Source organism: Bos indicus x Bos taurus, chromosome 2 (assembly GCF_003369695.1).
Source record: "Bos indicus x Bos taurus breed Angus x Brahman F1 hybrid chromosome 2, Bos_hybrid_MaternalHap_v2.0, whole genome shotgun sequence".
NCBI classification, from domain to species: domain Eukaryota; kingdom Metazoa; phylum Chordata; class Mammalia; order Artiodactyla; family Bovidae; genus Bos; species Bos indicus x Bos taurus.
In genome coordinates this window covers 34,885,206-34,910,774 of record NC_040077.1, presented here as the reverse complement: position 1 = coordinate 34,910,774, position 25,569 = coordinate 34,885,206, and the positions used below count along the sequence as shown (strand labels likewise).

At 36.2% G+C, this 25,569-nt stretch overlaps 1 protein-coding gene across 2 annotated transcripts in view; it reads left to right on the top strand.

Moving 5' to 3' along the window:
- The window catches only part of PSMD14 (proteasome 26S subunit, non-ATPase 14), a 107,735-nt gene that overhangs the window by 37,896 nt on the left and 44,270 nt on the right, over positions 1–25,569 (top strand). The window contains exon 4 of one of the 2 annotated variants that reach the window (XM_027559476.1): positions 3,125–3,162. The exons of the other annotated variant lie outside the window; for it this stretch is intronic. The gene's annotated coding sequence lies outside the window, so the exon portion shown is untranslated. The remainder of the gene's footprint in view (positions 1–3,124; positions 3,163–25,569) is intronic. 2 annotated transcript variants of the gene reach the window in all.

Here is a 25,569-nt window from a genome sequence, read left to right as displayed (position 1 = left end):
TTGTTTGTAGACTTTGATGGCAGCCATTCTGACCTGCATGAGATGATACTTCTTTGTGGTTTTGATTTGCATTTCTCTGATAATGAGTGATGCTGAGCATCTTTTCATGTGTCTGTTATCCATCTGTATGTCTTCCTTGGAGAAATGCCTGTTTAGTTCTTTGGCCCGCTTTTTGATTGGGTCGTTTATTTTTCTGGTATTGAGAGCTGCATGAGCTGCTTGTATATTTTGGAGATTAATTCTTTGTCAGTTGTTTCATTTGCTATTATTTTCTCCCAGTCTTATGGCTAGCTTTTCACCTTACTTATAGTTTCCTTCTTTGTGCAAAAGCTTTTAAATCTAATTAGGTCCCATTTGTTTATTTTTGTTTTTATTTCTGTTACTCTGGAAGGTGGGTCCTAGAGGATCTTGCAGTGATTTATGTCAGAGAGAGTTCTGCCTATGTTTTCCTATAAGAGTTCTATAGTTTCTGGTCTTTTCACTTTCTTAATGATGATCAGTCTTCTTTTATGACCTGTGCTTTTCCCCCTTTGGCTGCACTGTGTGGCATGCGAGATCTTAGTTCTCAGACCAGGGATCTAACATGTGACCCTTACAGTGGAAGCCAGGCAAGTCCTATGACTTGTGCTTTGATGTTGTATTGAAAAATCATTGTTTAGCCAGAGTTCATGAAGATTTCGGAGAAGGCAATGGCACCCCACTCCAGTATACTTGCCTGGAAAATCCCATGGATGGAGGAGCCTCGTGGGCTGCAGTCCATGGGGTCGCTAGGAGTCTGACACGACTGAGCGACTTCACTTTCTCTTTTCACTTTCATGCATTGGAGAAGGAAATGGCAACCCACTCCAGTGTTCTTGCCTGGAGAATCCCACGGACGGGGAAGCCTGGTGTGCTGCCATCTCTGGGATCACACAGAGTCGGACACGACAAAGTGACTTTGCATAGCATAGCATAGCATGAAGATTTACTCCTCTACTTTCTTCTAAGAGCTTTATGATTTTAACTCTTACATTTAGTTCTGTGATCCACTTTGTGCATGATGTGAGGTGGGGATGATGTCTAGTTGTCTCAACACCATCTTTTGAAAAGACTTTCCCTGTTGAATTGTCTTGGCTCCTTTATCAAAGATTTATTAATCATAAATGTTAGAATTTATTTCTGAACTTTCAAATCTGTTTCATTGTCTTTGTATCTCTCCTTATTCTGCAATACTTTAAAGATTTTTCTTATCGCTTATTTTTAGTTATGATGGGTAGTGATGTAGGTTTCTTCATATTTCTTGTGCTTAATGTTTTGCTGAGCTTCCCATATCTGTAGGTTTATTATTTTCACCAAGTTTCAACAAAGTTTGAAATTTTTAAAAAATATTTTTTCTGTTCTACCCTTTTCCACCCTTTCAAAAATCATAGTGACATGTATATTTTTGTTTTTGTAGTAGTCCTGTTGTTTTTGATGGCTATGTTAATTTTATTTCCAATTCTTTGGTTTCATTTCCTATTGCTGTGTCTTCAAATTCACTCATTTTTTTCCCCCTGTACAATGTCTGATCTTCCATTAATCCTATCCAATGTATTTTTCATCTTACAGCTTTTTTTTCACTTTTTGACCATCTGTGGACACCCTAAAGATAAAGCTCCCCTGAGTGTCTCTAGATTCATGCATACTTTATCCTGTTGCCACTGATGAATTGTGGCATTCATTAGAAGAAGTTTGATTTGGGTCATTTTTATGTCTTTCATGTCTCTACTTTTTGACAGTTATAATAAGATTTTAATATCCTTGTCTATTAATTTTTACCATCTTTGTTTATTCTAGATTGGTTTTAATTAATTGATTTATCTCCTAATTGTGCATGCCTGGTCATTTTTTTAACTAGGGCCTGACGTTGTGAGTTTTGCCTTGTATGTTGGCTGTTTTTTATTCTTATGAAATATTCTTGATATTTGTTATGGGATGCAGTTAAATTCTTTGGAACCTGTTTGAGTCTTTCTAGTTTTGCTTTTATAACTTGTTAGGTGAGACTGGAGCAGTGCTTAGTCTTAGACTCGTTTTTTTCCACTATTGAGGCAAGGCCTTTCTGTCTATAATCAATGCCTTGTGCATTCTAACGTTTTTCTGTTTGGCCGATGGGACTAAGCCTTGTCACCAGTGCTGTGTGAGGGGTGGGTCCTCCTCTCTCTGGTCTTTTTGGTGCTCTTTCCCGCCCTCATGCAGTGTCCTCATACAATTGAACTGATCAGTACTCAGTTGATTATTCAAGGAGGAGCCTCAGAAGATCCCAAGGTTTTTTTTCTCTTTGCGGCTATTTTCTCTCTGGTACCCTTTGACGATGACTCTTGCTGCTTTGGTCTCCCAGTAATCTCAGCTCTTAACATCTCAGTTGAGAGAGTTCAGTAGACTGCCTGGTTTCCTTCCCCCTGCACTGCAGCTTGGAAACTCTCAAAGCAACAAACTAGGGTAGTAGCAGGGTTTACCTCCTTTGTTTTCCAAGTTCTCAGAGGTCACTGTCTTTTGTTGCCTCATCAACAATGTCTTACAAGCTTTTCTTTTATATAGTTTTGTCTATTTTTTGTTTCTGTTGGGAATGTAAATATAGTCCTTTATTACTCTCTCTTGAATGTAAACAGATGCCTCTTTTATTTACTTTTTAATAAGATAAATGGTGTGGGACTGGAGATTCTGGAGGGGATTCTCCTTTCTATTGGAACTTTAAAGAGATCAGCATTAGAATTGTACTTAGATTTTAAGAAAATATGCTGACAGTGAATAATAATTGAAATCAAATTAACAGAAAGTGCTGTTCTTTTTTAGCTTTCAGAGGTACTAAATAAACAAGATAGGTTATTGCTTTATTAACACATAAAATTAAATGTGTAGGGCAGAATTTCTTAAATATGATAGCAAGAATACTAAAGGGACAGTGATAAATTTACATTGAAACATAAAATTTGTTTCCCTTTATGATATGATAAAATAAGTAGATAATATTAAGTAGTTAATATTTGTGGAACACTTAGATGTGCCAGGCACTGTTCTAAATATTTTAAATATATTAACTCATTCAGTCTTTTCAGCGATTATATGAAGTTGGATTATTGTTACAATCTTCATTTTTTTTTTTCAGATAAAACTGAGGCATGAAGAAATGTAAAAAGCAAAGTGGTGAGCCACAGATTGGGAAAGATATATATATCTAACATATAATGGACAAAACACTAGTCATGAATATATGTATTTCGTTTCTATAAATCAGTAAGAAAGCGATGTTTTTAAATGGGCAAAAGATAGGAATATTAGAAGAAGGAAACCATTTGTGTAAGCTAGAAGTAGTGTACAGCCATCTTGTGCGTTTTGGTAAAATCTAGTAATGGTAAAGATTTGCTAACCCTGCATTCTGAGAGATCTTTTCCTAATTATATTTCCTAGGGAAGGTGTCCCATGTGGGTGCAAGGACATTCACAACAGTATTGTTTATAACCCCTTGGTACTCCTTTCTTAAAGGTCTGGGTCGTAAATATTTTAAGACTTGTGGACCAAATGGTTTCTGTTGCAACCACTCAATTTCATCCTGCCGTTGTAGTGTTAAAGCAGCCATACATAATACAAAATGAATGTGCCTGGCTGTATTCCAACAAAACTTCATTTTCAAAAACAGTCAGCTGGCTCTCCCACAGGCCCCAGTTTGCTGATATGTAGTTTATAATATCAAAAAAATTGAAAACAACCTAATTGTCCATCAGGAGGAAAATATATAACTTTGCTTAACAGTGGGGCTTTTGTAAAGTCGGTGATCTTCTCATATCTGCATGATTAATCCATATTAACATACTAGAGGAAAAAGGCAAGTAGAGGAATAAATATGTTCTAAGTTTTAATATATAATTTTAAAACATGGAAATACTACAATATATTATCTATATCTGCTTACATAGTGAAAGTATGAGGAAATGCATGATAATCACCAAAAATTAGAATAATGGCTACAACAGGGGTCATGGAGAGGGTGCAGTCAGTCAGGAGGATGATGCAGAAGCTTCAGCCTAACTTTCAGTGATGTTTTATTTCATAAGCTGTTTAGTGAGTGTACCACAGTCTTTTGTGACTCCTCAATAAGTTTTAAAGGAAACTAACAGTGGTTAGATAAAAGCATTAGTTGTTTGCTGTGTGGATAGTCGCCACTTTGCTCTCATTCCCTCTCAGCTGCTCACCTGACTGCCTCACTGGCCTCTCTTGCCAGGGAGGCAACTTTCTACTCTTAGGCCTAAGGCGGATTTAATTCCCTAAATAGTAATAAGCCTTGTGTCCAGTCTGCTGCCTCATTGGTTTCCTATCTCAGTTTCTTTGTCTCTTTCTAAGTAGGTTCTGTTGTTCAGTTGCTAGGTCATGTCCAACTCTTTCGACCCTGTGACCTGCAACAAGCCAGGCTTCCCTGTCTTTCACTATCTCTCGGAGTTTGCTCAAATTCATGTCCATTGAGTTGTTAGCTTCCTTTTCTCTAGCCTCTTATTTATTCGGCCTTGTGGATATACTTCTCCCGAGAGAAGGGATCTACAATTCTTAATGGAGACCACACAAGCATAGGATTGCCTTTGGCATTTTCATGTCTGCTTGGCTCACAGAGGCATCAGAACGCCTTTCTTGGCATGTTTGTGGGTGAGATAGTGATCAAAAAAATAAAAACCGAAACTGCACTTATTTATAAAGAGATTGAGAAGTTATTTATTGAGCATCTTTGTGTGTGTGTGCAGGATCCTGTTTCTCTAGTGTGGAATTCTCTCAGTTACGATAGTAGCCTTTTCTATTAGGTAGTCTGTCAACGAGCAATGGTAGTATGCAGAGTACTGACCCAGTGCTGCACAAAGTTACGAGCAAGCGAATCCCAAGCCCTTATACAGTGTTTTACTTAATGGGGACTCAACACGACGAGAAGAGTGTGTCGCAGGGAAAATCTAGTGGCACTAGGGAGTGTGGCTCTGGGTATGCTTGGTGAGTCCAGTGTCAGCAGCGGAGCCCACCAGCAGGGTCGTGTGCACAATGTGCTCAGAACTGTATTTTCTTATCTAAAGTAAAACGCGCATTTGTTATTTAATGAATGATTATTTTAACATTTAGAGAGAGAAGATATTTCAAAGTAGATGCTGATTTCCAATAAGAATAAAAATATGATTTGTGTATCATTAAGATATAAATTTCATGTGCTTTTTTTTTTCCCTATAAGAGGAAACTTAGTGACCTTTTGGCAAGAACACTTTATTACTTAATTGAAGACAAAGAGGTAACAGTTCATTTTGAAAAAGCTGTTGGTGTGTGTAATAATATAAAGTTGCCTCTGGCTTAAGCTACACAGAACAAGTGAAATGGGGGAGAGAGTTAGAATATGGACTTAGAACAGAAACTACTTGTTACTTGGGAATAGGGTTGTCGTAGTTCACAAAGAAAAATACTGGATGCCCAGTTAAGTTTGAATTTCAGGTAAACAATAAATATTTTAAAAATGTAAGTATGTCCCAAATATTGTATGGGATGTACATAAAAGTATTCATTTATCTAAATTCAGACTTAACTAATAGTTTATTTTGCAGCCCTACTTGAGGATGAACTTCAGTGGTCTATACTCAGAAGAAAACTAGTCCCACTGAGACTAAAATGTTAGGATGCTTAATTTTCAGTGAATAACTGATTGCTGTAATGGCTTTTGGTAGTCTTATATTGTTGCTCTTTGGGCAGGGTGTAACCCGCCATGTAGATAGGCTACATATAGTGTTACTATAGCTGTATTGATTTGAATTTCCACTTTGTATAGTAATATCAGGTCTTGATTAAACAAGGTAATAGGAAGGAAAGAAGATCTCAGATAATTTCTAATAAGAATAAAAGCAAAATTAGTTAAAGGGGAGATATAGATGGATTTTATGTTCATGTAATGTTTATAGTTATCACCAGAGTGCTATTATGTGGGTGGTAAGAGGCATTCAGATTCTGGAGATTCGGGATGTGGCCTGAGGTTTATTTACTTGTATAATTGTCCTGTCTCCTACCTCCATTTTAAAGACTAGCACAGCATGGAATTGGTTCATCATATATCTAGCTCCTGTCATAGTTCCTAGCACACAGTTTTCCCAAGTCCTTTTTTTTTTCCTCTCCTATTCACTCCAAGTTTTTTGAAATCCCTCTCCTCTGTATGTATGGTGCTTTTTCTTATATATCATTCCTTGGTCTTTCTCTTCTTTCATTAGATGAGATAAATAACATATTTGAAAAAATATAAAGCAGGATATACCCAAACAGGCAAGGTTATTAGTATTCTGTGTTAACACCTCTAGAGCCTGGCTCTTATGACTGCTTAGTGGCTCTAACAGCTGATCACAGTAGCATCCATTTAACCCTCAGCTCCTCTGATCAGTAATCCAACTAATCACAGTCTTGAACTGTGTCTTCTCTTCCAGGGGTACCCATTGCTTGGATATCACACAATCAGCTTTTTATAAATACTTACAGAAAAAAAAAATATTTTGAGAACTTGATATGTTAAATAGAAATAGCCCTTGGCCTCAAGATTGAGTCAGATAGAATATTTGTGCAAATACCATAAACCAAAGAGATACTACATATTACTTACTGTATGACAGCATTTTGTATGGAAAGCACATCATCTTCTCTATTGTCTTAACAACTGTGTCTTTTAAGCATGTCAGAGAACTCCAGACTGATTTGTATTCTGAAGTGCTGAACATTTTTCATAAAAGGCTAAAGTGTGGATAAGAAAAGGCACTTCTTTTAAAAATGGTCTTTGAAAAAAGTCACATCTTCAGTAAAATACTCATTGAAATGGAAGCAGTATTAACTCATGTTTGGCTGCTTAAGAATCCATTTGTTGTTCAGTTGCTGAGTTGTGTCTGACTCTGAGACACTGTGGACTGCAGCATGCCAGGGTTCCCTGTCCTTCACCATCTCCTGGAGTTTTCTCAGACTCATGTCCATTGAGTCATTGATACCATCCAACCATTTCATCCTCTGTCTCGCCCTTCTCTTGTCCTCAGATCTTTCCCCGCATCAGTGTATTTTCCAATGAGTTGGCTCTTCATATTGGGTAGCCAAAGTATTGGAGCTTCACCTTCGGCATCAGTCTTTTTCAATGAATATTCAGGGTTGATTTCCTTTAGGATTGACTGGTTTGATCTTCAGCCCATTTTATTTAAAAAATTTTTTTTGAATGGTAGTGTGCAGGATAATGGCTTTTTTTGTGTCTCTATGCCTTTAAATGTGTTATTTTCTTTGCTTGGGATGCCTTTCCTTGCCACTCCTCTCCTTTTTGTTTTGCTTGGATAAGTTCTACATATTTTTCAGTTCTTAGCATAAGGGAAGATTGTATCAAGTACATAACTCTGACTTCTGTGTCCACTATATATGCTTGTGTGGTGCTTTTATAGTTTTTCTTGCTTGCCTTCTGGTTTGTAAACATATTCAGGGCATCCGTGCGTGCGTGCTAAGTCACTTCAGTTGAGTCCCAATCTTTGTGACCCTGTGGACTGTAGCCCACCAAGCTATTCTGTCCATGGGATTCTCCAGGCAAGAATACTGGAATGGGTTACCATGCCCTTCTCCAGGGGATATTCTTGACCCAGGGATTGAACTTGCATTGTTCTCTGACTTCTGTATCCACAATATATGCTTTTGTGGTGCTTTTATAGTTTTTCTTGCCTGCCTTCTGGTTTGTAAACCTTTTAAGGGCAGGGGCCTGTTTACCTTTGTATAACCAGTACATGGCATTGGGCTCTCAGGTCTGTGGTGGTTGAGTAAATAAATAAAACATGCACTCTTTGTATGTGTGTATAACATTCCATACATGACTTTGCATACTATAGAAGATGAGCAGCTACTTAATTATGAATGCTTCCCAAAACAACCAGTTTGTTTGTGGCTGACTGTATTTTACATGTTTTGTAATTTAAATACATAAATAGTTGAACAGTACAAAAGGAAAAAGGGCCATCAGCACCTATAAAAGCTTTAAAGTCAATTGTAGGGTCTGTTTTGAAACAGTTCTAATACCTTAATGCTCTGTTGTAGGACTTTTGAGATTCTCCTTGATTCTGGGACCCTATGTCCAATTATAAAAGATAGCATGTTTTAGCCACTCCTAAACATTTGAAGTTATAGCTTCTGAGATCATGCCATAAAAGGAATTTTGGCTTTTTGGCAACCAGTCATCAGGATATGCTTTGACAGCACACCCTATCAAAATAATGAAACTTAATTACAAAGGTGTTTAACTCATACATGTTTCAAAACATTTTCATAATAAGGATTCTTGTATGGATATTGTGGAAATTAAAAGCTTAACTAAGCAGTCCTCTATGAATTATGCTTCTTTATAACAGAGGTAGTTAAGCATTGTACTTGTTCCTTCTTCATTGCTATGGGTCAGAGTGAAAGTCACCCAGAATGGGAGACAGTTGGTCCCTGTTCTAATAAGACGAATTTCATAAATGGTTAAAGTGGTTGGTGCTTATGGCATATTTTACACACACAGGTTTTTAAGTAGGTGAAAACTGTTTCAAAGTGAGTATCAGGAGTGGTCTTAAAGAGAAAGAAATGTCACAGTTCGGCGTTATTCACTAGGCCACCAGTCCCTGTGTTACTTATCAGGTGTCTTTATAAACAAGTAATGGTGTTACCTCCCCTTTTCCCTGACTGCTACCTTGCCTCACCCCACTGCCTGTTCCCCACTGAAATTTTTGTATTCTCAAAATGTTGACTCCAGGATAGTTCCTTAGGTTTGCTATATTGGATGAGCTCAGTAGACCTAAGGGAAAATGTCAGTTTCCAGAGAGGCAGGAACTGAGTGTGTCAATGATGAAAAGACTTGAAAGAAGAAGATGAATGATAAAAGAGAGGAAAAGAATAAATATTAGGGTATAGGAATATAGCGTGTATAATTCTCATTTTTTGACATCTTCAAACCATTACATTGCCTACTATTATCTCAACCCTTGCTGATCAAGTTTTTAGTTAAGTGTATTGTTGGTTAGAGTTACTTGAGAGCTCCACTGTACAACAGTAGATGAAATTACGTCTCTGTTGTCATGCTGGTAATTTTTTATTGATTTATCACGAGTCATAGTTTTAGGCATTATAGATTTACTAATGTTTAGTTCTTACTCTGATAATATTTTTATTAAGGAAAATACCTCCAAGATTATTCAGTGGTGAAAAATGTAGTATATGTGTGTTAATTTTTTAATCATAATATTTAGAATATTATTTATGTAATTGAGTGTTAAATGGCTATAATGCTTATTATATGGGAATATTAGTATTTATACATATGGCATTTCAAAAGCAATGCATCATTGTTTTAAAATTCCTATTCTTATTCTTCTTTCCTTCTTTTTGTCTTTTTTTTTTTTTTAAGAATTAATGTGCCATCTGGAAACCTCTGAGATCATGCCATAAAAGGAGTTTTGGCTTTTTGGCAACCAGTCATCAGGATATGCTTTGACTCTGCACCTTATCAGAATAATGAAACTTAATTAGAAAGGTGTTTAACTTATATATGTTTCAAAACATTTTCATAATGGAGATTCTTATATGAACATTGTGGAAATTAAAAAAATTATTACTACTGTGTCCCAAGGTTAAGATACTTAAGTTATCATTATGAGTTAGCCCATGTATCTTAAACAGAATTGTAAATCAGAGCCCTATATGACTAAATGGTTCTGAGCTAATTTTAAACACTATATCCTGTATCTTTTTTCAGTGTTAAAATAAGCAAATATGTTTAGTTTACATGTTTTTCAGAGAGGAGCGTTGCAATATTACAATGCAATTAACTTGCTCTGTTCTTTTCTTCTGAATAATGTAGACATTGGAACTGTCAGCCAAAGGACCTTTTTTTGGACCATTTTTTTTTAAATTCTAAAAAGTAACAAGTTTTTAAAATTAATTGAGAGAAAACAGCTGAAAGCATGCATTGAAAGGGTTAAGTCGACATGAAAGAATTCATTTCCACTTTAATGACCTAGCCTTGCTGGGTTAGGACGATGGGGAACATGCTTCTGACTTGTACTCCTCTTGCCAATTAACACCTCCTATAACAGGTTGCCTCAGCTAGTCATTGAAGCTCAGGCAGTAGAAATAGTTTACATGCAGCTTGTTTTTCACACTAGTTGTTTAATACTCACAAAATTAAAGTATTAAAAGGTTGTTTCTTACCTTGCTCGGTAAGAGATAAACAGTACAGTGGTAGTTATTTGTATATGTTTGAATTTTCTTCTTTTCTGTTCAGGTACCCCCTGCCTAGGGGTTTTTAACTGAGGAAACTGAAGATGGTGGTTTCATCAAATTTTTAAATTTTTGACGGAATTTGTGAAGGGCTGTATTGCAATGCCAGAAATTAAGATTTATTTCCTGTCAGCTATGTAATATATGTTTAGGTTTTATTTTATTTTTTAGAATAGTCACCTTCATTTGTTAATAAAATGTTTTTTTGTGTTGAAAAACATTTTAGCAGACCTAAAAGATAATTCTATAATGCAGGACCAAATATACTCTTTAAAATAGCCATTATAAAAATAAATAAATCCATGTAATATTTTAATCCTAGAACAACTTTTAAATAAGTCTAGAAATGTTTTATGTCATTGCCCAAGGTAACTTATATTTTTAGATTTTTTTGGACTGTTGCAATTCAGTGATGTTACTTATTTTACATTTCTTTTTAAGTGACACTTTGGTTCATGTTTAATCAGCAGGTATTTTAATAACATTATAGAATTGGCTAAATAATTGATACCAGTTCACACTAAGAGAAAGGTGGAGTAATATAACTAATAGTGTTAACAAATTTGTTAAAAGGCCTGAGTAGGTAACACTTTGAGGTGTTAGTTTTTATCCTGTTATAATGGTAAATGCCTTTTTTTTTTTTTTTTTTTAAGCACTTAGTCAACAAGGGCTGCCCAAGTAAAAGTCATGGCTTTCTATGCTGGATCAGATTTTAACCTTCTAATGAGGGCAGGTGGTTAAGTCCCACAAAAACAACTTATATCTCTTTTAATTTAACCACATTTACAATTTGTGGACCTGGATGACAGTTTGTTTTACTAAATGTACCAGATCAAAACAGATCAAAATGTAACAGATTAAAACTCAGTTGTACAGAGTTTGACGCCCTTGTGGAGTTCCTGATAGGTGTTATATCACTGGTCAGGTAGATCTTCATGAATGTATAAAAGGTCAGTCACACTACTTGTGCCTGTGGCTTACCTGTTTTACCTTGCAATTCTGTTAGATAGCTGACTTATACTCTTAGTAAGTTTAAAGGTATGAATTTACCCTACCTCATTCTAAACAAACTTAACTTTAAAAAGTCATGTGGGATGAGGAGGAAAATGAGAGAGAGGTTCAGGAGGGAGGGGACATGGGTGTACCTATGGCTGATTCTTGTTGATGTATGACAGAAAACCACAAACTTCTGTAAAGCAAATGTCCTTCAATTAAAAAAATGAAGTGGCAAAAAAAAGAGTCAGGCTTACTTAAAGTGATTTTAACTTTGTGCCTGTAGGATTTGAGTATTATGGACTTATACAGCAAAAGCAATTATTTCAATTTCTTATTTGTATGAGTGAAAGTGAAAGTCACTCAGTCATGTCTGACTCTTTGCAACCCCATGGACTATACTGTCCATAGAATTCTCCAGGCCAGAATATTGCAACGCGTAGCCTTTTCCTTCTCCAGGGGATCTTCCCATCCCAGGGTTTGAACCTCGGTCTTCCGCATTGCAGGTCGATTCTTTAAACCAGCTGAGCCACAAGGGAAGCCCTGTTTGTAAGAGGGGTATGTGCATTTTAGTTCCATGTCTTTTTATAGTAGTATGTAACTAAATCATTCTCCAGTTTTCTTCCAATTTTCAAATTGTTAGCATCCATTTAAGTTTTGACAATAGACTATAAGGTTGTAGAATATTCGGATATTTCTTATTTTGCTTATCTTTTGTGAGTTATGTATGTATTTATTGTGTGAAGTACAGACCAATTTAGTTTTTTTTTTCTTTTGCTTAATACCACTTTAGTTATTAAAATGTCTTTAGTAATTCTAATAGTTGTTTTTTAAAGCACCTTGAAGTTTGTCATATCATATTCAATCTTTAAAAAATAAAGACTTTCTGAACTTTATCATGGTGGTTAGAGAGTTGTACCCCACTCCAGTACTCTTGCCTGGAAAATCCCATGGATGGAGGAGCCTGGTAGGCTGCAGTCCATGGGATCGCTAAAAGTCAGACACGAGCGACTTCACTTTCACTTTTCACTTTCTTGCATTGGAGAAGGAAATGGCAACCCACTCCAGTGTTCTTGCCTGGAGAATCCCAGGGATGGGGGAGCCTGATGGGTTGCCGTCTATGGGGTCGCACAGAGTTGGACACGACTGAAGTGACTTAGCAGTAGCAGCAGAGTTGTTATAAGGTCAACAGAGTTAACTTAAATAGTTCACATACCATCTAAGTTGGGAGTTTTAGAGCTATGCTGTTGATTAAGCACGAGAAAGAAACATTTTCTTCATTGTTTATTTTTGTAATAATAATATCCTAAGCAAATTGTTGAAATTCAAAAAATATTGGGGCCAAGATTTTCGTTTGATTTATATCATTGTATCATTTATATCATTTAACATTTTTTTTACTTTAGCTAGCATTTTGCCTAGTTCTTTATAAACATAATAAATTCTCAGTAAAGTGAAAGATAATTGAAGTAATTTAAATTCTGTACATTTATTCAGATATTTTTCATCCTTTGAATGGAAGATACATAATTTGTCATTATATGCAGTCACTATGATGTTCATTTTAGTTGAACGTAAACATAGCCTAACAGGTGATTTAAATCTAACATTAAAGTTTGTATCAGTTTCTAATTGTAAAATCTTTTGTTTCTGACTAAAGTCATAGGGTTGTAAATTTGAGACAGGAGGATAGGGGTAAAGGGACTTGGAAACTTTCTGTGGTTGAGGAATGAAAACCATCCTATGTCTCTTTTCCTGGATGGCACCTCCCAATCCTGAAAGTCCCTCTTTGCCCATTACCACTTCATGTATATTTCTCCTCTTTGAATCCCATGACTCGCACGGTTTTTTCCCTTCAGTTGTTTAACACTTGAAATAGAGCTATACCTGGATATCTCTATTTGCTTAGGGTGTAGCCATCTAGCACCTCAAGTATCTTGACAACTTACTTGATATCTCTACTAAAAAATTGAAGTCCTATTTTATTGAGTATATTTACTTATTCTTTAAAATATATTAAAGTAATACTCAAGTAATTTTGTATGCTTATATACACACACATACACACACACACACAGCCATGATTTAATCATTTGAATAAGGTGATATTTTATGAACTGTGCTTGTTTTATTATTTTTCTACCATTTGTGTAAGGGTTAGTTGCTCATTCGCATCTGGTTCTTTGCAACCCAATAGACTGTAGCCCACCAGGCTCCTCTGCCCATGGAGTTTTCCAGGCAGGAATACAGGAGTGGGTTGCCATTTCCTTCTACAGAGTTCTTGATCCAGGGCTTGAACCTGGGTCTCTTGCATTGCAGGCAGATTCATTACCATCTGAGCCACCAGGGAAGCTTTGATTAAAAAAACAGCCCTAAATGTTATATGTGACTTGTTTCTTACAATATGTTTTAATAAAAAGGCATATTTTTGTTTTCATGGTAGTGTACATACTGTGTTATAAGTAAATTCAGTAGTGCCTTTTGCTCTGCTAAGCCCCCTGTGTCTATCTAGATTTCAGTAAATAAAGGGAAGCCCAGAGATGTTCCCTGTTCTCAGTGGGCATACTAACTTTCAGGTGGAAAGAACATCTATTTATTCTCAAGACTTATTTCTGTTTTCTTTAATAGGAAATGGATCCAGGTGGCAGAGGATTCTAAAATTGTAAACAAAGGAAAAGAACTAAGCCTCCAGAATAAGTAGATTTGGCCATCTGAAAATGGGATGGTATGCTATAGTGGAAAGAGCACATTGCTAGAAGTCAAAAATTGTATTTTATTTCTGATAGTCTGTGCCAATGTGTGTTTAATCTGCCTTTCCAACTACAATATAAGCTTCCTGAAGCTTTAGTGCTAGACCCATGGTAAATACTTAAATGTTATTTGGAACCTGAGCTTGATCTCTGCCTCACATTTGAGAAAATGATAAATTGTTTCACAGCCTGAAAAGGAAAGTCCAGATTTTCTCTGAGAGGACCATGTGGACCATGGAATGAATTGGAAAAATTCAGGTTAAACGAAGATAAACAGATTTTTTTCCACTCCAGGATTTTTCTTAGACATGAATTTGAGGGGTAGAGTGGATATTCATGATATCCTAGACTTACTTAACTAGAAATGAACTGGTATTTTCTTGAAACTCTTTTCCCAAAAATGAATTTTAAAATATATCTCTGTCATACTGCAGAATAACAAAAGAATTGATAAAACTTGGTGATGTATTGACTATAAGGACCGAAGGAGAGTCATTGAAAATTTTGCCTAGGTTTCTAGTTTGAGACTTAAGATTCAAATAAGTTGGGAAGGTTAGTTTGTAGAGAAAGAATTGTAAGTTTGATTTTTGAAGATGTTGAATTTGAGATGGCTCCCTTGGAAAACAATATGATAATTGGTAGTATACTAAGTTAGAAACAAACCCCAAAATATTTAATTAGTCATCAAATATTTGAACCCTTCTGTAACACATTCCCCACTTGAACCAATTATGTTTGAATAACTGCAATTACAGGGAACTCATTAACTGCAACTCTTTAGATAGTTTGGACCAGTAGAAGCTTTTTCTTATATGGAGCCCAAATTCAGTCTCCCCATAAGCTTTATTCCATTTACCTGTAGTTCTACAAACTATGTGGTCTAAGTCAGGGTTCTCAAGTTTTAGCAGGCATCAGAATCACCTGGAGGGCTTTCTAAATACCAAGATTTCTGGACTCTACTCCCAGAATTTCTGATTCAGTAGGAATGTACGTTTATAACAAATTACTAGGTGGTGCTGATGTATCTGATTTAGGGACTGCACTTTAAGAGCTGTTAGTCTGAACTTTGTCTAACAACTCTTCGTATCTTTGAAGATGGCTGTTTTGTACCTTCTCTTTTCCAAGCTTTATTAAGTTCTTTTGGATATTTCCTATATGATATTAAGTCACTTTTCCACACTGGTCGCTCAGATTCTGAGAGTGAAGAACTCTGAAGTGGAATCCTTTCAGTTCAGTTCAGTTCAGTCGCTCAGTCGTGTCCGACTCTTTGCGACCCCATGAATTGCAGCATGCCAGGCCTCCCTGTCCATCACCAACTCCCGAAGTTCACTCAAACTCACGTCCATCGAGTCGGTGATGCCATCCAGCCATCTCATCCTCTCTCGTCCCCTTCTCCTCCTGCCCCCAATCCCTCCCAGCATCAGAGTCTTTTCCAATGAGTCAACTCTTCGCATGAGGTGGCCGAAGTACTGGAGTTTCAGCTTTAGCATCATTCCTTCCAAAGAACACCCAGGGCTGATTTCCCTTACATATAGTCAAAAGCCAGTCAAAAAAAGACCTCATCCTTCAGTGTTCTTAAATACTTTGCACTGTTAAACGTAGAAGCTTGTGTGATTGCTCGTAATTTCCCTCTGTTATCATGAGCCTCCAGGACGGGAGAGAACTCTGCCTCCAGTGAATGTACTGAACAGCCATACTCCTTTTTATCAGTTTCTTCAATATTGGAAGTTAAAAATATTCATTCAATATAGCAGCAGGCTAGGGTAGTTTTAACTTAAGGTAATATTGATAATTAAGATGGCTAGAGTCATCTGAGATCACAGAGAAGGAGTTTTAAACAGTATTTTTAAATTATTGGTTGTTTTGTTCTCAGGTTTATCTGCATTATTAAAAGGTTTATCATGAATGTTCTGGTTCATGCTAACATCTCTGTTTATTTACTTAAACAATTTCTAGTAGTGCAAAAGCAGGTTAAAAAGTTTGTGCAGTTGTAAGGCTCTTGATGTACATTGCTCAGTTGCTTTTCTGATAGATTGTACTAATTCACTTTCCCACCAGTAGTGCTGAGTGTGTGTCTTTTATCATACCCGCTCCAAAATTGGGCATTGTAAAGCTTGTTTGATAGGAACAACAGCAACAACAATGTCTTAATGTGTTAATTGGCATTTCTTAATTAAAGGAGGTCAACTAGTGAGGTTGAACATTTTTCATATTTATTTCATTATTTCTTATGTAATTAGTTGCTTTATATTCTTTGCCCAATTTTCTGGTAAGATTGTAGTATTTTGTTAACTTGGGTATTGACTTGTTATAAATGGGGCAACTATTTTTTCAAGGTTTTTTTCTTTTTTAGTGGAGGCATACCTCATTTTACCTAGTTTCACTTTATTGTCCTTTGCAGATAATTGTTTGTGTGTTTTTTTTCCCCCCACAAATTGAGCATTTGTGGTAACCCTGCATTGAGAACGTCTATTGTGCTGTTTTTCTAACAGCATTTATTTACTTCGTGTCTCGATGTCATGTTTTGGTAGTTCTCAATATTTCAAACCCTCCACCAGCAAAAAGATTATGACTCACTGAAGATGGTTAACATTTTTTAGCAATAAAGTATTTTTAAAGTATATACATTTTTTAAACACAGTGCTATGCACACTTAGACTACAGTATAGAATAAACATAACTTTTATATGTACTTGAAAACCAAAATATTTATATGGCTTGAGTTATTGCAGTATTTACTTTATTGCAGTGGTCTGGAATTGAACTCACAGTGCTTCCAATGTATGCCTATATTCAGCAATTTTAGGTTATATTGTCAATTTTATATTGTTTTATTTGTTCAGTTGAGTTTGTACCCAGAATGTGTTTCCTTGCCTAGCTCTAAGTAATTAACTGGTTTAAACTAAAATCAGATCAGATCAGATCAGATCAGTCTCTCCGTCATGTCCGACTCTTTGCGACCCCATGAATCGCAGCACACCAGGCCTCCCTGTCCATCACCAACTCCCGGAGTTCACTCAGACTCATGTCCATCGAGTCAGTGATGCCATCTAGCCATCTCATCCTCTGTCGTCCCCTTCTCCTCCTGCCCCCAATGCCTCCCAGCATCAGGGTCTTTTCCAATGAGTCAACTCTTCGCATGAGGTGGCCAAAGTACTGGAGTTTCAGCTTTAACATCATCCTTCCAAAGAAATCCCAGGGCTGATCTTCTTCAGAATGGACTGGTTGGATCTCCTTGCAGTCCAAGGGACTCTCAAGAGTCTTCTCCAACACCACAGTTGAAAAGCATCAATTCTTCAGCGCTCAGCCTTCTTCACAGTCCAACTCTCACATCCATACATGACCACAGGAAAAACCATAGCCTTGACTAGACGAACCTTTGTTGGCAAAATAATGTCTTTGCTTTTCATATGCTATCTAGGTTGGTCATAACTTTCCTTCCAAGGAGTAAATGTCTTTTAATTTCATGGCTGCAGTCACCATCTGTAGTGATTTTGGATCCCAGAAAAATAAAGTCTGACACTGTTTCCACTGTTTCCCCATCTATTTCCCATGAAGTGGTGGGACCGGATGCCATGATCTTCGTTTTCTGAATGTTGAGCTTTAAGCCAACTTTTTCACTCTCCACTTTCACTTTCATCAAGAGGCTTTTGAGTTCCTCTTCACTTTCTGCCATAAGGGTGGTGTCATCTGCATATCTGAGGTTATTGATATTTCTCCCGGCAATCTTGATTCTAGCTTGGGCTTCTTCCAGTCCAGCGTTTCTCATGATGTACTCTGCATATAAGTTAAATAAACAGGGTGACAATATATAGCCTTGATGTACTCCTTTTCCTATTTGGAACCAGTCTGTTGTTCCATGTCCAGTTCTAACTGTTGCTTCCTGACCTGCATACAAATTTCTCAAGAGGCAGATCAGGTGGTCTGGTATTCCCATCTCTTGAAGAATTTTCCACATTTTGTTGTGATCCACACAGTCAAAGGCTTTGGCATAGTCAATAGAGCAGAAATAGATGTTTTTCTGGAACTCTCTTGCTTTTTCTATGATCCAGCGGATGTTGGCAATTTGATCTCTGGTTCCTCTGCCTTTTCGAAAACCAGCTTGAACATCAGGAAGATCACGGTTCACATATTGCTGAAGCCTGGCTTGGAGAATTTTGAGCATCACTTTACTAGCTTGTGAGATGAGTGCAATTGTGCGGTAGTTTGAGCATTCTTTGGCATTGCCTTTCTTTGGGATTGGAATGAAAACTGACCTTTTCCAGTCCTGTGGCCACTGCTGAGTTTTCCAAATTTGCTGACATATTGAGTGCAGCACTTTCACAGCATCATCTTTCAGGATTTGGAACAGCTCAACTGGAATTCCATCACCTCCAGTAGCTTTGTTCATAGTGATGCTTTCTAAGGCCGACTTGACTTCACATTCCAGTATGTCTGGCTCTAGGTCAGTGATAACACCATCGTGATCATCTGGGTCGTGAAGATCTTTTTTGTACAGTTCTTCTGTGTATTTTTGCCATCTCTTCTTAATATCTTCTGCTTCTGTTAGGTCCATACCATTTCTGTCCTTTATCGAGCTCATCTTTGCATGAAATAAACATTAATTTTCCATACTGCTCTTCCTGTAGCCCCTAATAGCCATCATTATATTGTCTGTCTTTATGATTTTTGACAGCTTTGTGTAAGTACTTCATCATGTAAGTGGAATCATATAGTCCTTGTCATTTTTTATTGGCTTATTTCACTTAAAATAACATCTTCATAGTTCACCGATATTGTAGCATATTGCAGAATTTCTTTTTAAAGACTGAGTAATATTCCACCATGTGTGTGTATACCACATTTTGCTTATCCATTCATTTTTTGGTGGACATTTGGCTTGCTTCCACTCTTTAGCTCTTGTGAATAATATTGCTGTGAACACTGGTGTACTGGTCAAGTTCTTTGCCCATTTTTAATTAGGTTTTTTGTTGTTTGAGGAGTTCTCTTTGTATTTTGGATATATAATTTACAGTTATTGTTTTGGCATCCTTGGCATTCTTGTTAAAAATCATTTGACTGTATACACCAGGGTTTATTTTTGGCTCTCTGTTCAGTTCCACTGGTTTTTATGTCTGTCCCTATGTGTAGTGCCATATTTTTTTTTATTACTGTCTTTGTAGTAATTTTGAAATGAGGAAGTGTGAGTCTTTTAATTTTGTTTTCTTTTGAAGATTGTTTGGCTCTTCAGGGTCCCTTGAGATTTCATATGATTTTAGAAAAGGTATTCTGTTTCTGCAAAAGTTTTCATTGAAATTTTGACAGAGATTGCTTTGAATCTGTAGATCATTTTGAGTAGTCTTGACATTTTAACAATATTAAATTTTCCAGTCCATGAACATGGGATGTATTTCTATTTATTTATATCTTCTCTAATTTCTTGCAGCAGTATATGTGGTTTTCATTGTACAAGTCTTTCATTTCCTTGGTTAACTTAATTCCTAAGTATCTCATTCTTTTTTAATGACATTATAAATGAGATTATTTTTGTAATTTCTTCTTCAGATTGTTCATTATTTGTTAATGAATTGCATTGTTTTTGAGTGTTAACTTTGTGTCCTGCTACTTTACTGAATTTACCTATTAGATCTAATACCCTTTTCATGGAGACTTCAGGGTTTTTTTGGTGGAGTTTTCAGGAAATAGCAACTCAACTCAAGTTTTCTTGCCTAAAGAATTCCATGGACAGAGGAGCCTGCTGGCTCCATGAGGTGGCAGAGTCAGAAATGACTGAGTAACTAACATACTTTTAGTATTTTCTATGTATAAGATTATATTGTCTCAAATAGATAATTGTAGTTTTTCCTTTCTAGTTTGCATGCCTTTTACTTTTTTTTCTTGCCTAATTGCTCTCACTAGAACTTCCAGTACTATGTTGAGTGGTGGTGGTGGTTTAGTTGCAAAGTCATGTCCAACTCTTACAACCCCATGGACTATATGTAGCCCATCAGGTTCCTCTGTCCATGGGATTTCCCAGGCAAGCATACTGGAGTGGGCTGCCATTCCATTTTCCAGGGGATCTTCCAGACACGGGGATCAAACCCACGTCTCCTTCATTGCAGGCCAGCTCTTCACTGATGGAGCCACCATGGAAGCAAGTGATAAAAGCAGGCATCTTTGCCTTGTTCCTCATCTTAGAGGAAAAGTTTTCAATTTTTCACCAACATGGGACATTATGTTCACTGTGAATTTTTCATCTATGACTTTCATTGTGTTGAGGTAGTTTTCTTCTGTACCTAGTTTGTCAAGTGTTTTTATCATGAAGAGTGTTGAATTTTTTCAGATGCTTTTTCTGCATAGAAATGATCATTTATCCCCCCACCCTTCATTTGCTTAATGTGGTGTATTACATTGGCCAGTTTCTGTTTGTTGAACCATCCTTGCATTGCAAGTTTTAATCCCACTCAGTCGTATATATAGATAGTCTTTTGAATATGCTCCTGTGTTCTTTTAGTAATTTGTTAAGGATTTTTTCACTGATGTTTGTAAGAGATGCTGGTCTGTCTGTAGTTTTCTTGTAGTGGTTTTGTCTGGTTTTGGTATTCGGGTAGTGTTGACCTCACAGAATGAATTAGGAAGTGTTCCCTTAACCAATATTTTTATCATGGTTTGTTTTGTTTTTAAATGTAAATCAGTTCTCTGGGTAGTAGTAATGTGATATGGAGAAAGAAATTTAATGTGAAATGTTATCCATATTGAACAGTTTAAAAAAAGAGATAAAATAGACTGATTCTGTGGGGATAACTTTGAATCTAAATGAAATGAAACTTTGTGGAACAATGTAATAGTCCATCTAGTTTCAAGACAGGTAAACTGAATTTATTAATACCACTGTCATAAAACCAAGTTCTAAAATCAGCTTCAAAGGTAAATATTTTATTAATGAGCTTGTCCAAATTTAAATTTTAGGACATACATAATTTAGTATATGTACATTTTATTAGAACATAGAAAATGGGAATTTGTAAACTTTCCAAACATTTAATAAATTGAGTGTAGTGATATCAAAACCTGACAAATTTAACAGAAAAAATAAAATGCCTGTTCAGTCTCACTTATGTAAAAATAATATACTAATATATAAAATAATAGAAATAAATATATTTTTTAATGTTAACATAATAATAAGTCAAACTTGAACAATTTATCCTGGAAATGTAAAGGTGATTTACTACTAGGAAATCTATTGATGTAATACATCCCTGAAGAAAAGCAAGGTGAGTAAAACACGGTGGCCATTGTGGCTTGTTTTATAAAAAGAAACATACATGAATTTCCATTTTAAACCACATATGAGAGACTTTTACTTCGTTTATATTTTTTCATTACCAATATATTTGGTCTTAACTTATGTTGTTTGCTATTTTTGTTTTGTTCCCTTCTTGGTACCCTGATTTTTATTGTTAGTTTTGTCTTAGCTTTTTCTTCTCCAGTGGTTTGGTAAGGTCTATAATCAACTTTAATGGTTATCATGGTTATTTTAAAGTTGTTCAAAAGATTCTTAAATCCATATTTATATACTAGTCAAAGTCAACACTTAAATCTCTTTTTTCCCCTTCTATATGTCAGATAGAGTTTTGTATACTGTTATTTCTATCCATTGCTCTGTATAGTTATTGGGTAATATCTGTAGTTTTGAACCCTGGTTATTTATATTATTTAGATCTGTCTCTGTTTTTAACTGTCTTTCAGTAGTCTTAACAGATTGTTTTATATAATGGCGTTTCCATTTTTGACTTTGTAATTTTGATTTGTGGGGTCTCACCTGGCTCATTTTCAGGAAGTTCTTTGAAGGAAGATTACTGGAATCATATTTTCTGAGTCCTTGTATATTTAGTAATATATTTGTAGGCTTTCAGACTTTTTTTTTGACCAGGTATAATGCATTTGCCTTTTCATACTGTTCATGGTTTAGTTTCATTGCCATGAACAGTATGAAAAGGCAAATGCATTATACTTGGTCGAAAAAAAAAAGTCTGAAATGTGAAGTCAAGTGGGCCTTGGAGAGCATCACTACGAACAAAGCTAGTGGAAGTGATGGAATTCCAGTTGAGCTATTCCAAATCCTGAAAGACGATGCTGTGAAAGTGCTGCACTCAATATGCCAGCAAATTTGGAAAACTCAGCAGTGGCCACAGCACTGGAAAAGATCAGTTTTCATTCCAATCCCAAAGAAAGGCAATGCCAAAGAATGCTCAAACTACCGTACAATTGCACTCATCTCACACGCTAGTAAAGTAATGCTCAAAATTCTCCAAGCCAGGCTTCAGCAATATGTGAACCGTAAACTTCCTGATGTTCAAGCTGGTTTTCAAAAAGGCAGAGGAACCAGAGATCAAATTGCCAACATCCGCTGGATCATAGAAAAAGCAAGAGAGTTCCAGAAAAGTGTCTATTTCTGCTTTATTGACTATGCCAAAAGCCTTTGACTGTGTGGATCACAACAAAATGTGGAAAATTCTTCAAGAGATGGGAATACCAGACCACCAGATCTGCCTCTTGAGAAATATGTATGCAGGTCAGGAAGCAACAGTTAGAACTGGACATGGAACAGCAGACTGGTTCCAAATAGGAACAGGAGTTCATCAAGGCTGTATATTGTCACCCTGTTTATTTAACTTCTATGCAGAGTACATCATGAGAAACGCTGGACTGGAAGAAACACAAGCTAGAATCAAGATTGCCGGGAGAAATATCAATAACCTCAGATATGCAGATGACACCACCCTTATGGCAGAAAGTGAAGAGGAACTCAAAAGCCTCTTGATGGAAGTGAAAGAGGAGACTGAAAAAGTTGGCTTAAAGCTCAACATTCAGAAAACGAAGATCGTGGCATCCGTTCCCACCACTTCATGGGAAATAGATGGGGAAACAGTGTCAGACTTTATTTTTCTGGGATCCAAAATCACTACAGATGGTGACTGCAGCCATGAAATCAAAAGATGCTTACTCCTTGGAAGGAAAGTTATGACCAACCTAGATAGCATATTGAAAAGCAGAGACATTACTTTGCCAACAAAGGTTCATCTAGTCAAGGCTATGGTTTTTCCTGTGGTCATGTATGGATGTGAGAGTTGGACTGTGAAGAAGGCTGAGTGCTGAAGAATTGATGCTTTTGAACTGTGGTGTTGGAGAAGACTCTTGAGAGTCCCTTGGACTGCAAGGAGATCCAACCAGTCCATTCTGAAGGAGATCAGCCCTGGGATTTCTTTGGAAGGAATGATGCTAAAGCTGAAACTCCAGTACTTTGGCCACCTCATGCGAAGAGTTGACTCATTGGAAAAGACCCTGATGCTGGGAGGGATTAGGGGCAGGAGGAGAAGGGGATGACAGAGGATGAGATGGCTGGATGGCATCACTGACTCGATGGACGTGAGTCTGAGTGAATTCTGGGAATTGGTGATGGACAGGGAGGCCTGGTGTGCTGCGATTCATGGGGTCGCAAAGAGTCGGACACGACTGAGTGACTGATCTGATCTGATAATGCATTTGACTTCACAGGGTTTCTCTCTTAAAAATCTGAAACTGTGCCATTTAATGTTGCAAAGAAATCCAAAGTCAACCTGAGCTGCATTTTTTTCTTCAGGTTATTGAGTTTTCCTATTTGTTTGGTTTTAGAAATTATGCTTTATCTATGCAGTTAAGATTTATCTAAAACTTTACAAACACTTTTCTTCATTGGTTACTGCCATTGACATTTAGTAGTACAAAGTTAATTTTTTTTTTTTTATTCAAGAAATTTTCTTTTGCTTTGTCTTAATTGATGCTTTCCATTTATTTTCTCCTTAGGATCAACTGTATTTCATAGCTTGTATCTCCTTACTTTCTGTTTTAAGTATCATTATGTTTCTAATAGTTTTCATCTCTAACTTTTTATTCTGCATTCTAAGATATTTTCTAAGGTTTATATTCTACATTACTGAATTAAATGTGTGATAGTGTTATTTTTATCCTTGTTTCCTCCAGTGTAATTTTAATTCTGCATTATTTTTCATGCTTTAACCTTGGTCTGTCCTACAATATTCTATTCCAAAGATAAGAAATCATGTTGTAATCTACTGATGCTAAACAGTTTTCTAGAAATTTGTTTATGATTCTTACTTTTAAGTGACTTTCCTCTCCTTGAATTGTCTGAATGGTATTCCTCATGAGTGTTTGCCGGAAGGCAATGTAGGTAAGTTGTCCATAGGTCCACATTTTTCTCAGCTCAGGTCATCTTTTTACCTACAGCTGTACTGGCACTTACATAATTGTCTTAGCTTAATTTCCAGAGTCTTTGGTGGGGTTTTCTTCACCTTCATTTCCTGGTTGTGTGCTATTCTGAACAAGTGAGCATAATGATAGAAAAACGATAGCAGATATTCTCTGCTACTGGAGATCCTTAACACATCTATCCCATAGACAGTGTTTTACATAGTGTCTTGCCAAGTTGTTTTGGGGGCAATTTATTCTAACTAGAGCAAAAAACAGAATACTAATGGAGGGGGCAATAGAAAATATCACTGGCTGCAGTCTCAAAACACAACACCTGTACAATAGAGGAACCGGCTGCGTGGCTTTCTGTTAGTATGTTTTGGAATCAGACGACCATAGAGAGAGGCTAAGGATCTTTGCATATATTTGCATGTGGCTGTTCTCACGCCCAGGGTGACTGGTAGATATTCTTCCTTTCTGTTCTTTTGACTTGGCACTACCTTAATTTGTTCATTCTTTTGTTTTTTTCCAACCATTTCTTACTGAGTTCCATGTGCCAGGCACTTCGCTAGGTACTAGATATTATATACTGTTGAACAGAACAGTGTTCTTTCATTGACAGGAGAAATAGTTTCTGAATTTTGTTGGCAGTGCATTTGGTGATGATGTGAAGTTTTATTTCCCTGTTCTTTTTCTTTTCTTAGTAAGTATTTTCTGGAAAGTTGAGAAAGGCTATATTAATAACTATAACCTAAATACCAGTTTTAAATTCTTTTGTTGTGAGCATTTTTAAAGTTGCTCTGAATCAGAAAATATTTATAAATATAATGTTCATTATCCTGACCTTAAAGTATTATTTCTCCCAAAACTTCTTGTTGAAGTTGACTAATTTACTACTATCTTCTCTTTTTTCTTAAACTTTCTTAACTTTCTGAGATGAATAAAATGGTCATATCAACAAAACTATCATGTTTTATATGATGACCTCAACAAATGTTTTGGCATTATAGCACTTTAGTTTACCTTAGAGTTTTCATAACTATTTGAAAGGCAAGCAGTAAAGCTGCATTAGGTGATAATAGATTGAAGAATTTGGTACTTTAAAAAATGTATTATCTGGTATTTATTTTTAAACATAATATTTGAAGGATTTTATTTTTCTCACCACTTTGTATATAAGTGAACAGAGGTAATTTTTGTATGTGTTGCTTCTATTTAGAGAAAACTTACTCTGGAACTTTTTATACTCAGTGCTTCCAGTAAATATTATGAGCTTTTAAACAAAACAAAACAGAAAATCACAGAA